At 43.8% G+C, this 10,980-nt stretch overlaps 1 pseudogene; it reads right to left on the reverse strand.

The window, feature by feature from the left end:
- Positions 1-575: 575 nt before the first annotated feature.
- On the reverse strand, positions 576-4,224 carry LOC102852826 (annotated as a pseudogene).
- Positions 4,225-10,980: the final 6,756 nt, after the last annotated feature.

Consider the following 10,980-nt stretch of genomic DNA (forward strand, 5'->3'; position numbering starts at 1 on the left):
CTTAGAAAAGCCACTGGAGGGTCAGCTATGAGTCAGTTCCAACTCACTGGTACACAACAACAACAACAAACTAAAAGAGCAAGTATTAAAAAGGAAGATCTTTTAAAAACAATTAGATTGCATAATTTACACATAAGCAATGCTACCTATCACCCCTGGTCCACATGTGGGCCTGAGGTGGGAGAACAGGGCCCTTCTCCTCCTTAGGGGGAAGAGAGAGCCTTTTAGAAAGGCAGAAGCTTCCTGTCGAGTTGTCCTGTAGCGATTATTCGCAATGATTATTTTAAAAAAAGAATAACAATGTGTGTGTAATCAATGTCCTGGGCCACAGTGGAGAATAGGGCAGGGTGGGGAAGATTCGCTCCACCGCAACTGCTGTCACCCTCACCATTTGTTTTTAAATCTGAGTCAAGAAAAAAAAAATCCCAAACCAAACCAAACAAAAAAAGGGTAACAAATAAAGCCATGCCAATCTCATCTCAGTTTTGAGATTTTATTTTTTTCTGAGCAAGTCAGGTTGTGGGTTTTTTGGTGGTTGTTTGGGTTTTTTAAAATCAAGAAAGGGTGTACCACAACTAAACAGTCTGCACAGAAGCATTTGCAGTGGACATCTGCTGGAAAGTGGACAGTGAGGCCAGGATGGGGCCTCTGATTCACACGGAGTATTTGCGCTCAGGGGGAGCGATGATCTTGATCTTCATTGTGCTGGGGGCCAGCACTGTGATCTCCTGCATCCTGTCAGCAATGCCCAGGAACATGGTGATCCTGCTGAACAGCACTGTGTTGGTGCAGAGGTCCTTGCAGATGTCAATGTCACACTTCGTGGTGGAGTTGAAGGTAGTTTCATGGATGCCACAAGACTCCATGCCCAGGAAGGAGGGCTGAAAGAAGCAGTGGAAAAACACTCACTGTTGATGGTCATGGCCTATCTGCTGGGCAGCTCGTCGCTCTCCTCCAGGGAGGACAAGGAGGCTGCTGTGGCCAGCTCCTGCCCAAAGCCCAGGGTGAGGTAACAGAGTTTCTCCTCGATGTCACACACGATTTCCCACTTGGTGGTGGTGAAGCCGTAGCTTCACTTGGTGAGGATCTTCATGAGGTAGTTAGTCCCTTAGGGCTTGGCCAGCCAGGTCCAGATGGCATGGGGGAGGGTGTACCCCTTGTAGATGGGCACAGTGTGGGATACCCTACCTCCGGAATCCATCACAATGCCAGTGGTGTGGCCAGAGGCATACAGGGACAGCATGGCCTGGATGCCCACGTACATGGCAGGGGTGTTGAAGGTCTTGAACATAATCTGGGTCATCTTCTCTTAATTAGTCTTGGGGTTCAGGAGGCCCTCCATTAGCAGCATAGAGTGTTCTTCAGGGGCCACATACAGGGGCTCATTGTAGAAGGTGTGGTGCCAGATCTTCTCCATGTCATCCCAGTTGGTGACAATGCCATGCTCAGTGGGGCACTTGAGGGTCAGGATGCCTCTCTTGCTCTGGGCTTCATCACCCACGTAGGAGTCCTTCTGACCCACGCTCACCCTCACGCCCTGGTGCCGAGGGCACCTCACACTGGAGGGGAAGACAACTTGGAAGGCGTTGCCTGTGAAGCTGACTTGGAACCATTGTTGACCACACGGGGAGTGATATCATCATCATGGTGTGCTGGCGATGGTGGGAGTGAACTGGAGGCAGTGACTGTGCCAGGGGGCCTGTGCTCCAGGGCTGACGAGGTCTCGGCTGTCTGTATCCCTTATTTTTAGCCCAGACTAGGAAATGTGCCCAAAGGCTTGTCTTGGACTGGGTTACTTAAAGACAGAGCCTGAGGAGAGAGAGGTCTGCATGCCAAAAGTTTGCATGGGAAGTGATTTCAGAGAACTAACTTCAGGGAATGGGGAAGAAGGAGGCAGAGACAGGGAAAGCCATATAAGTTGTGCCATTGAACTGGCCACTGTGATGGAAGACGGATCCTTCATCCACAGGACTGCCTGGAGAACCTGGGGTGGTTTGCAGGAACTGCCTATCCATGCCGCAAAAGGAAGGGGTGTGCGTTCTTGTGAACCTGCCCTCCTCTGGGGGAGGGTCACTTGTTGGTGTGAGCTCTCCTGCTTTCTGGGTTGTATGCTTCACACAAACTTCTAACTGCCACTGAGGAACTAATTCATAGCTGACTGTCCAGCAGGTCTCCGAGGCTGTAAATCACGTGGGAAGAGATTGCCCATCTTTCTTCTGTGGAGCTGCTGCTGCTGCTGCTTTGGAACTGTAAGAGAGGTGGCACCTGTGGGTGGTCAGTGCAGCTCCCCACTGACCTCACCACGGAAGGTCCCCGTGTGTTTACTGCTGTTCTTGTTATGAGGTACCATTGAGTCAGCACCACCTCCTAGCTGTAAATAGTGCAGGAGGAGATTTCCCATCTTTCTCGACAGAGCAAGTGCTGGATTAGAACCGTGTGCCTTTGGGTTGGCAGCACAACTCCTTAACAACCAAGCCAGTAGAGCTCCCTGTAGGGTTACTAGTGCTAATCAGGTCCTGAAGATGGTCCATGCCACTGTGTCAGAGAAGCTCATTAAGGAATGCTCTATGGTTGGCATGCACAAAATTGGCCAAGGATCACACAGGAATTATCCCCACGCTATCATGGGTCCAAGAAGAACTCCAAGTAAGGCACCAGGAGGTGTCTGATACTGTCCACTCCTTGAGGCATTCATTAAGTCCGATATACGCTAGAGTCAAATTGTTCAAAATGGTGGTCAGATTCAACTTTCATCATCATTATTATTTTTTCACAAATGTCATTCTTTTAACTGCAGTGTAGGATTTCAAGGAAGAGTTAAGACAGAGATAGGAACCATATGTTGTTGTTGTTGTTATGTGCCGTCGAGTCGCCTGCGATTCATAGCGACCCTACGTACAACAGCCCTAAACTCTGCTCTGTCCTGTGCCAATCGCACTGTCTCTGACATTCCCATCCCAATTATCCCAGTCACTGAATCAATCCACCTCATAGAGGGCCTTCCTCTCCTGCGCTGTCCCTCCACCCTCCCAAGCATGATGTCCCTCTCTAAGGACCGGTATGTACACGGCTTTAGTTTGCTTGGCTCCATAATCAACAGTCTTGGCACCAGCAGCCAGGAAATTAAAAGGCGCATTGCCATGGGAAAGTCTGCTGTTAGGGACTTCTCCAAAGTGCTGAAGAGCAATGGTGTCTCTTTGGAGACTAAGGTGCCTCTGATACAGGCCTTGGTCTTCGCAATCACCTGTTATGCATCAGAGAGTTGGACAATGACCAAGGAGGATAGAGGGAGAATTGATGCCTTTGAGCTGTGGTGCTGGAGAAGAGTATTGAGAATACCATGGACTGCTAGGAAAACAAACAGATTTGTCCTGGAAAGCGTTAAACTGGGTGGCTCCTTGGAGGCAAGGATTCTGAGGCTCCGTCTAACATACTTTGGACATGTTGTGAGGAGAGACCGGTCCTTAGAGGCACCATATAGATTTCCAATTTGGCCTCAGTCAAATCTATGTATTATATATTTTTTTCAGAAAGTATCCAAATGCACAGAAAAGATAACTATAATTCAAAGTGGCATAGACATGATTGACAAGAGAGTGCTATATCAAAATAAGACAAAATTTGTATTGGTTCATGTGCAAGTCTTCTAGAATGTTAGTGTTTTACATTAAATGGTAGCCACTCAACAAGCATATGAATGCAATGGAATACAGTTTATGATCTCATTCACCCCCCACTTGTACTCTTAGCTCAGCTTGGCCATGTTTTTGGTTAGGTTTTGATGCAAGAGAATTTGTAGAATGAGCTACTGCACCTGGTTCCAAAGCTGTCCCCTTCCACCCCATGTTCTTGGTTTCTCTCACCCATGGAGCTTCCACGGAGTTATAGCAGAGAGGAGCTGTCACATACAGAGTCTGACATGGGAATCTAGAACACGGGGCTTTGGGCCACTTATTTATGTTCTCGTGATTCACACCTTCTCAGGCCCAACCTTGAATGTTCTGCACTGCCTGGCTTATGACGTGATGAATCTTCCCCTGACTGCCAGCTCCCATCATTCTGCACAGTCAGATGCTGGGTCCCCATTAACAACCCTCCTTCCAGGATCTGCCTTTAGAAGAGTTTGGCTTTGCTTAGAGCTCTAAGCGTCTGTACTGCAACTTCCTGCTCACTTTGCAGCTCCTGTGACTGTGGAGTGGCAGCTCTCAGCCCCAGGCTGAACATTCTGCAAAAGCACCTCATGATTCCACCAAAACTTGCCACCTATAGTTGCCTGGTAAATGGTTAGAGCAGGTTTCCCAGGTAAGATATCTACTTTACTTTTTGAAAATCCAGAGCGGTCCACCAAGTTCTGTTTACCTCTTCCTTAGTTATTGTAAGGTGTACTTTTTTGTATAAATAAATTGGGAAGGATGTATTCCGTCTCCATACCTTTTCAATCTGTATGCAGAACAGATCATCCGGGAGGCTCTGCTTAATGAGGAGGAATATGGCATTAGGATTGGTGGAAGAGTCATCAACAACCTGCTTCATGCAGATGACACAGCCCTGCTTGCTGAAACTGAGGAGGACCTGAAGCATTTGCTGCAGAAGGTCAAGAACTGCAGCCTTCAATATGATTGAAGCTCAACATCAAGAAAACAAAGATTCTCACCACTGGGCCAATTAGCAACATCAGTGTGGATGGTGAAGAGATTGAGGTAGTTAATAGTTTTCATTTACTTGGCTCCACAGTCAATATTCTTGGTACCAGCAGCCTGGAAATCAAGAGATGAATTGCATTGGGAAAGTCAGCTGTCAGGACCCTTCCAGAGTACTGAAGAGTAACAATGTCAGGCTGCAGACTAAGGTGTGCCTGATCCAGGTTATAGTCTTCTCAATTGTGTGCTATGCATCTATCGGGATGATAGAAAGAGAACTGATACCTTTGAGCTGTGGTGCTGGAAAAGAGTGTCGAATATACCATGGACTGCTAGAAGAACAAACAGGTTTGTCCTGGAGAAGGTGAAGCCAGAATGCTCCTTGGAGTTAAGGATTTTGAAGCTTAGTCTGACATACTTTGGGCATGTTGCAAGGAGGGACTGGTCCTTGGAGAGGGACATCATGTTTGGGAGAGTGGAGGGACGGCGCAGGAGAGGAAGACCTTCGTTGAGATGAATCGATTCTGTGAGTGGAGTGGTGGGAATGAGTGTGTTTGAGATGGCGAGATTAGCACAGCATAGAGCAGGATTTAGGGATCTTATACATAGGGTTGCTATGAGTCGCAAGTGAGTCAATGGCACATAACAACAACAACAACAACAACATACAGTTTTGTCTCACAAACTTGGCGTCATTGATAATGTGGACCATCATAATGTTCTGTAAGGATCAAGACTTAGAGCTTATGAGTGGTGCAGCTATTGATCTGTCCCTGACCAGAACAAAAAAGAGTAAAGAAAATGTAAAAGTACATAGAAACGATTAGTCTAGAGGACTAACAGACCACACAGACTTCAACCTCTACTCCCTGTTGTTAAGTACTGTAGAGGTTTTCAGAGGGAGAAGTCACAAAGGAGGAGATTGCCTGTCTTGTTCCTGAAGAGCAACTTGTGGATCCAAACCACATACCTTTGTGTTGGCAGCACAATTTTTTACCACTAAGCCACCAGAGCTCTTTCTACTACCCTGAGAAAAGAAGAACAGAATAATGCCTGACTGCTTTAAAAAGAATTAGAGAGTCCTGGATATCTCTCATTCCACCGAGCTGACACTAATTGATTAACCTGTAGTTTTAGGAGGTTGTAAATCTCACAGGAGGAGACTGCTCATCTTTCACCAGCAGAGCTGCTGGTGAATTAAAAATGCCTGCCTCCATCGATTTTGAAAAATACTACATAACTTGGGTGAGACTGGAGAGAATTATGCTGAGTGAACTAACTCGGTCTCATAAGGATAAATACTACATAAGATCATTGTAGTTAAAGTAGAAAGATAACTAGTAAAATATGTGTAGGGACTCGAAGGGGGGAAGGAGTGGGAGCAGAAGGGTGAGAATGAGTAGAGGTAAAACCACAGTGTTACACAATTTGGTGGGTGGAGGAGTGGGGAAAGAAATGGAAAAGATCTGGCGGGGACCTGAAAACACAGGGTAATGGTGGGCATGGTCCGATGGTGATTAATTTTATAAAATATATGGTTGGCTACCCAATGCGGACTGAGAGTGGGGTGGAGCTCCCCGATTAAACAAGCGTGGAAGGAGGAGTGGCATCCGCTTCCATAATAGCTTGCCTCTGGAAACCCTATGAACCTGGAGAGAGCATGAAAGGCACCCAAGCGTCGAGGACTCTCCTTCATAGGGTCGCTATGAGTCGCCTGCAACTTGACGGCACTTAACAACAACAACAACAACGGAATGATTGTTTAAAACACAATGTGAATGAAGGGTAATGTGAAACACAGTGTATATGATCTTTATAAGCAAACCAATATTTAAAAGCCCCAACAATAAACACTCTTGCCTCTAGGTTGGTGGTGCAATTCTTTACTCAGTAGGCCATGAGGTGTCCCGGTGCTAGACATAGTAAGCAGAAAGCTTGAAATCACAAAAATGACTAGTCTTGCTAATCTAATTGGCACTGATGGACCCTCAAGTCTTATAAGTCTTAGTAATCCCTTAAATCTGGAATGAGACTCACTCTTGAGGTTCAACTATCAGTCTAACAATGTTGTTGTTGTTAGGTGCCATTGTGTTAACTTCAAGTTGTAGTGACCCAATGAATAATGGATCTGCACTCTGCCCGATCCTGTGTCATTCTCATCATCCCTGAAATACTTGAGTTCATTGCAATAGTCTGGGTGTCAGTCTACCTTGCTGAGGGTCTTCCTTTCCTTCTCTGACCCTCCACCTTTCCCAACATGACGTCTTTTTCCAAGGCCTGGCCCCTCCCAATAACAAGCCCAAAGTCTGTGAGATGAAGTTTCGCCATCTTTGCCTCTAAGGAGCATACAGATTGCACTTTCTCCAAGACATATTTGTTTGTTTAACAGTTGGTGGGATAGTCAATACTCTGCCCCAACACCAAAGCTCTAAAGCTTTGATTCTTCTGTCACCCTTATTCATTATCCAGTTTTTAGATGCATAGCCAAGTAATTGAAATGACCATGGCTTGAATCAGGTGCCCCTTAATCTTTAAACTGACGTAATTGCTCCTTAGCATGTTGGGAAGGTCTTTGACGGCAATAATTCCCAACACACTAGACATGCTTAAAAGGTGCACAATAACACCAGGGAGGTACTCACTCCTTAGAACAATTAATCATGCAAGATCAAAAGAGCAGTATTTGCCTGTGAAGACAGTTCACAAGGCAGGAATGGATAGGCTTGAAGGATAAAAATGGAAACACGAATCATAGGGAGGAAGTGGGAAGAATGTTATCACAATACGGGACTATGATTAATGTCATGAAACAAAATTTTTATGAATCATCAAATGGAGTCAATTTGCTCCAGGAGCTTTTACTCAAAGCATAATTTAAAAAGTTCACTTCAGTGGTATGTTGAAAGTGTTTCTTTCAGTGCCATTAAATGCAAGTGAAAGAAAATGAATTATTTAATACTTTTAAATTGGATGTAAAATAGAGTCCATTTTTATACAAAAGACTCTACATATTTTCTAATATATATATAGTTGTTGTTGTTATGTGCCGTCGAGTCACCTGCGACTCATAGCGACCCTATGTACAACAGCCCTAAACTCCGCTCTGTCCTGTGCCAATCGCACTGTCTCTGACACTCCCATCCCAATTATCCCAGTCACTGAATCAATCCACCTCATAGAGGGCCTTCCTCTCCTGCGCTGTCCCTCCACCCTCCCAAGCATGATGTCCCTCTCTAAGGACCGGTCTCTCCTCACAACATGTCCAAAGTATGTTAGACGGAGCCTCAGAATCCTTGCCTCCAAGGATCCACCTGGTTTAACCCTTTCCAGGACAAATCTGTTTGTTTTCATATATATATATGTTGTTTCTGTTGTTATGTGCAATTGAGTCATTTGCAACTTATAGCAACCCTATGTGCAATAGCTCTGAAGCCTGCCCTTTCCTGAGCCAGTATCACTGACTGACACACCTACCCCCATTACCCCAGTTACTGTGTCAATCCATCTCATCCTGGGTTTTCCTCTCCTGTGCTGTCCTTCCACCCTTCCAAACATGGTGTCCTTCTCCAAGGACTGGTCCCTCCTGGTCACATGCCCAAAGTATGTGAGACAGAGCTTCAAAATCATAGCTTCCAAGGAGATACTTGATTTGACCCTCTCCAAGACAGGCCTGTTTGTTCTCCTGGTGGTCCATGGTATGTTCAATATACTTCTCCAGCACCAAAACTCAAAGACATCAATTCTTCTGTAGGTCTTAGTCATTGTCCAACTCTCTGATGCATAGAAAGTAATTGCAAAGACCATGGCCTGGACTTTAGTCTCTAGACTGCTTCTCAGTACTCTGGAGAGGTCCCTGACAGCAGATTTTCCCCCATGCAATTTGTCTTTTGATTTTTTGACTGCTGGAGCCAAAAGTTTTGATTGTGGAGCCAAACAAGCTGAAATTGTTAACAACCTCAATCTCTTTTCCATCTATCAGGGTGGTACTGTCAACTGACCCAGTGGGGAGAATCTTTGTCTTCTTGATGTTGAGTTTCAATCCATGTTGAAGACTATAGTCCTTGACTTTCTGCAGTAAATGTTTCAGGTCAACCTCAGTTTCAATGGAATATAAAAGAAAAAGTGCCAAGACATATCACATTTTGATTTTCCAAAATTAAAGGCAAAGAATACTGAAGGCAGCTTGGGAAAAGTGAAGACTTACCTACAAAGGAGAAAAAAATAGTACTAAGTTCTTATTTCTCATCAAGAATCAAACATACAAGAAGGAATTGTGATAACATATACAATACTTGGAAAGGGAAAAAAGTTGTCAGCCAAAATTTTTATGACCAGAAAGATTTTTCTTAAATATGAAGAATAAATTGGACATTTACAGAGAAACGGAAATGAAAGGAATTTGTGAAAACTAGAAGAGTATTGAACACAGACTGCTAAGAGAACAAACAGGTCTGTCCTGGAGAAAGTGAAATCAGGGCGCTCTTTGGATTCAAGGAGAGTGTTATATACCTTGGGTACATTGTCAGGAGAGGTTAGCCCTTGAAGAAGGACATCCTGCCTGGAAGGATGGAGAACAGGTGCAATAGAGGAAGACCCAGGATGAGATGTCTTGACACAGTGACTTTGAACATGGGGTCAGATGTGTCCGAGATGGTGACATTGGCTCAGGACAGGGCAAGGTTCAGAGCTGTTGTTCATTGGGTCATTATGAATTATAGTCAACATAACAACAACAACAATACCACCACCACCAACAACAACAAACTAACCTCACAAGAAATACTAAAGGGAGTTCTTTGAACAGAGAACTAACAACAGACAACTAAAAATTAACATACATCCCTTATACTCGGGAGATGGCATAGTTGGACATTGGGAAACATCAAGTGTAGCATTGTCCGCAGTGAGATTTTCTTCCATTTGTGCGGGTTGGTTGTTCAGGAATGTTTTGCCTTAAGCAGAGAAGTCAGGAGTCACAGATGCTCTGAGTTGAATATAGTCAAGGAGAGGCTGGAAACGGATAAATATACTTGGTACCTGTGCTCATTCAAGGACTGTACTTAAAAAGAGCTTGTAATGTGCAACAATGAATGAATGAAAATCCAACTTTTCTGTGAACTTTTGTTAAAATCATAATTAAATTTTTTTAAATTAAAAAGAGCTTGTGCCAGATATATCTTTATTTCCTGAAAATAATTTTTTACCTGAGACACCGTCATCAGTCAGAGCACGAATGTGAAAAACTGGAAATCTCTTAGCCTCAGATGGCTGCCACTAAGAAACTTGTTAAAAATGTTATTGATTCCAAGCCAGCGGTGACAGTGAACAAATGATGAAAAGCCAAAACCAAACCAAACCAAACCAAAACAAAACAACCTCAAAACAGAGAAACAGATGCAAAGGTTGCGCTGATGAAATTAAAGATGCATGATGATGGTATAAATTGTTGCCACAGAATTTATGTTCCAGTTTCTTACATAAAGGGAACATGGAGAAAAGCAACCGTATGGTTTTTGTTTTGTTTTGTTTTTTTGCCACAAATAGAGCATTGGAGAAGTCATAGACTTTGCTGCTTCCTTAGCCAGCCTTAGAAATGACAATAACAAATCAACAGCTAAGAAATTAAGGTTGTGCCATGTTACTTTATGGCAAGTTTTACCTGTGGATAATATATTGGAAACATAGACTGCTAAGGAGGATTGTCCTTTATATAATGGTGGAAATATTATCTTGGAATGTCTTAATGATGAAGAACAATTTTTAACAAAAATTGATTTTTATTTAAAATAATCACCCAAGGCTTCAAGACAAAAATCACTAGAAAAAGTCTATGCACATGTCTAAGGCTTTTCCTTCTTCCTTCCTTCCTTCCTTCCTTCCTTCCTTCCTTCCTTCCTTCCTTCCTTCCTTCCTTCCTTCCTTTCTCTCTCTCTCTCTCTCTCTTTCTTTTTCTTTCTTTCTCTTTCTAAAATACAAACCTTATTTGTTTTATTTTAAAAAATTAACATATGCACACCCATGCTTATTGCGGCTCTGTTCATAATAGCAAGGAGTTGGTAACGACCCAGGTGCCCATCAATAAACGAATGAATAGAGAAGCTGTGGTATATTCACACAATGGAATACTATGCTGCACTGAAAAACAAGGAACTCATGCAATATTATTAAAAATGGGTAAGCCTGGAGGACATTATGCTGAGTGAAATATCTCAGTCGCAAAAGGACAAATATTGCATGGTGCCACTGTTGTAAAATGGGACTGATATCAGGGTTGGGGTAAGACTGAGAAAAACTGGATAAATGGTGTATACTGCACTGAAACAGATGAGGGAGTGAATAA

The sequence above is a fragment of the Elephantulus edwardii genome, unplaced genomic scaffold (assembly GCF_000299155.1).
Source record: "Elephantulus edwardii isolate Elephantulus edwardi_28Jun2011 unplaced genomic scaffold, EleEdw1.0 scaffold00161, whole genome shotgun sequence".
NCBI classification, from domain to species: Eukaryota; Metazoa; Chordata; class Mammalia; order Macroscelidea; family Macroscelididae; genus Elephantulus; species Elephantulus edwardii.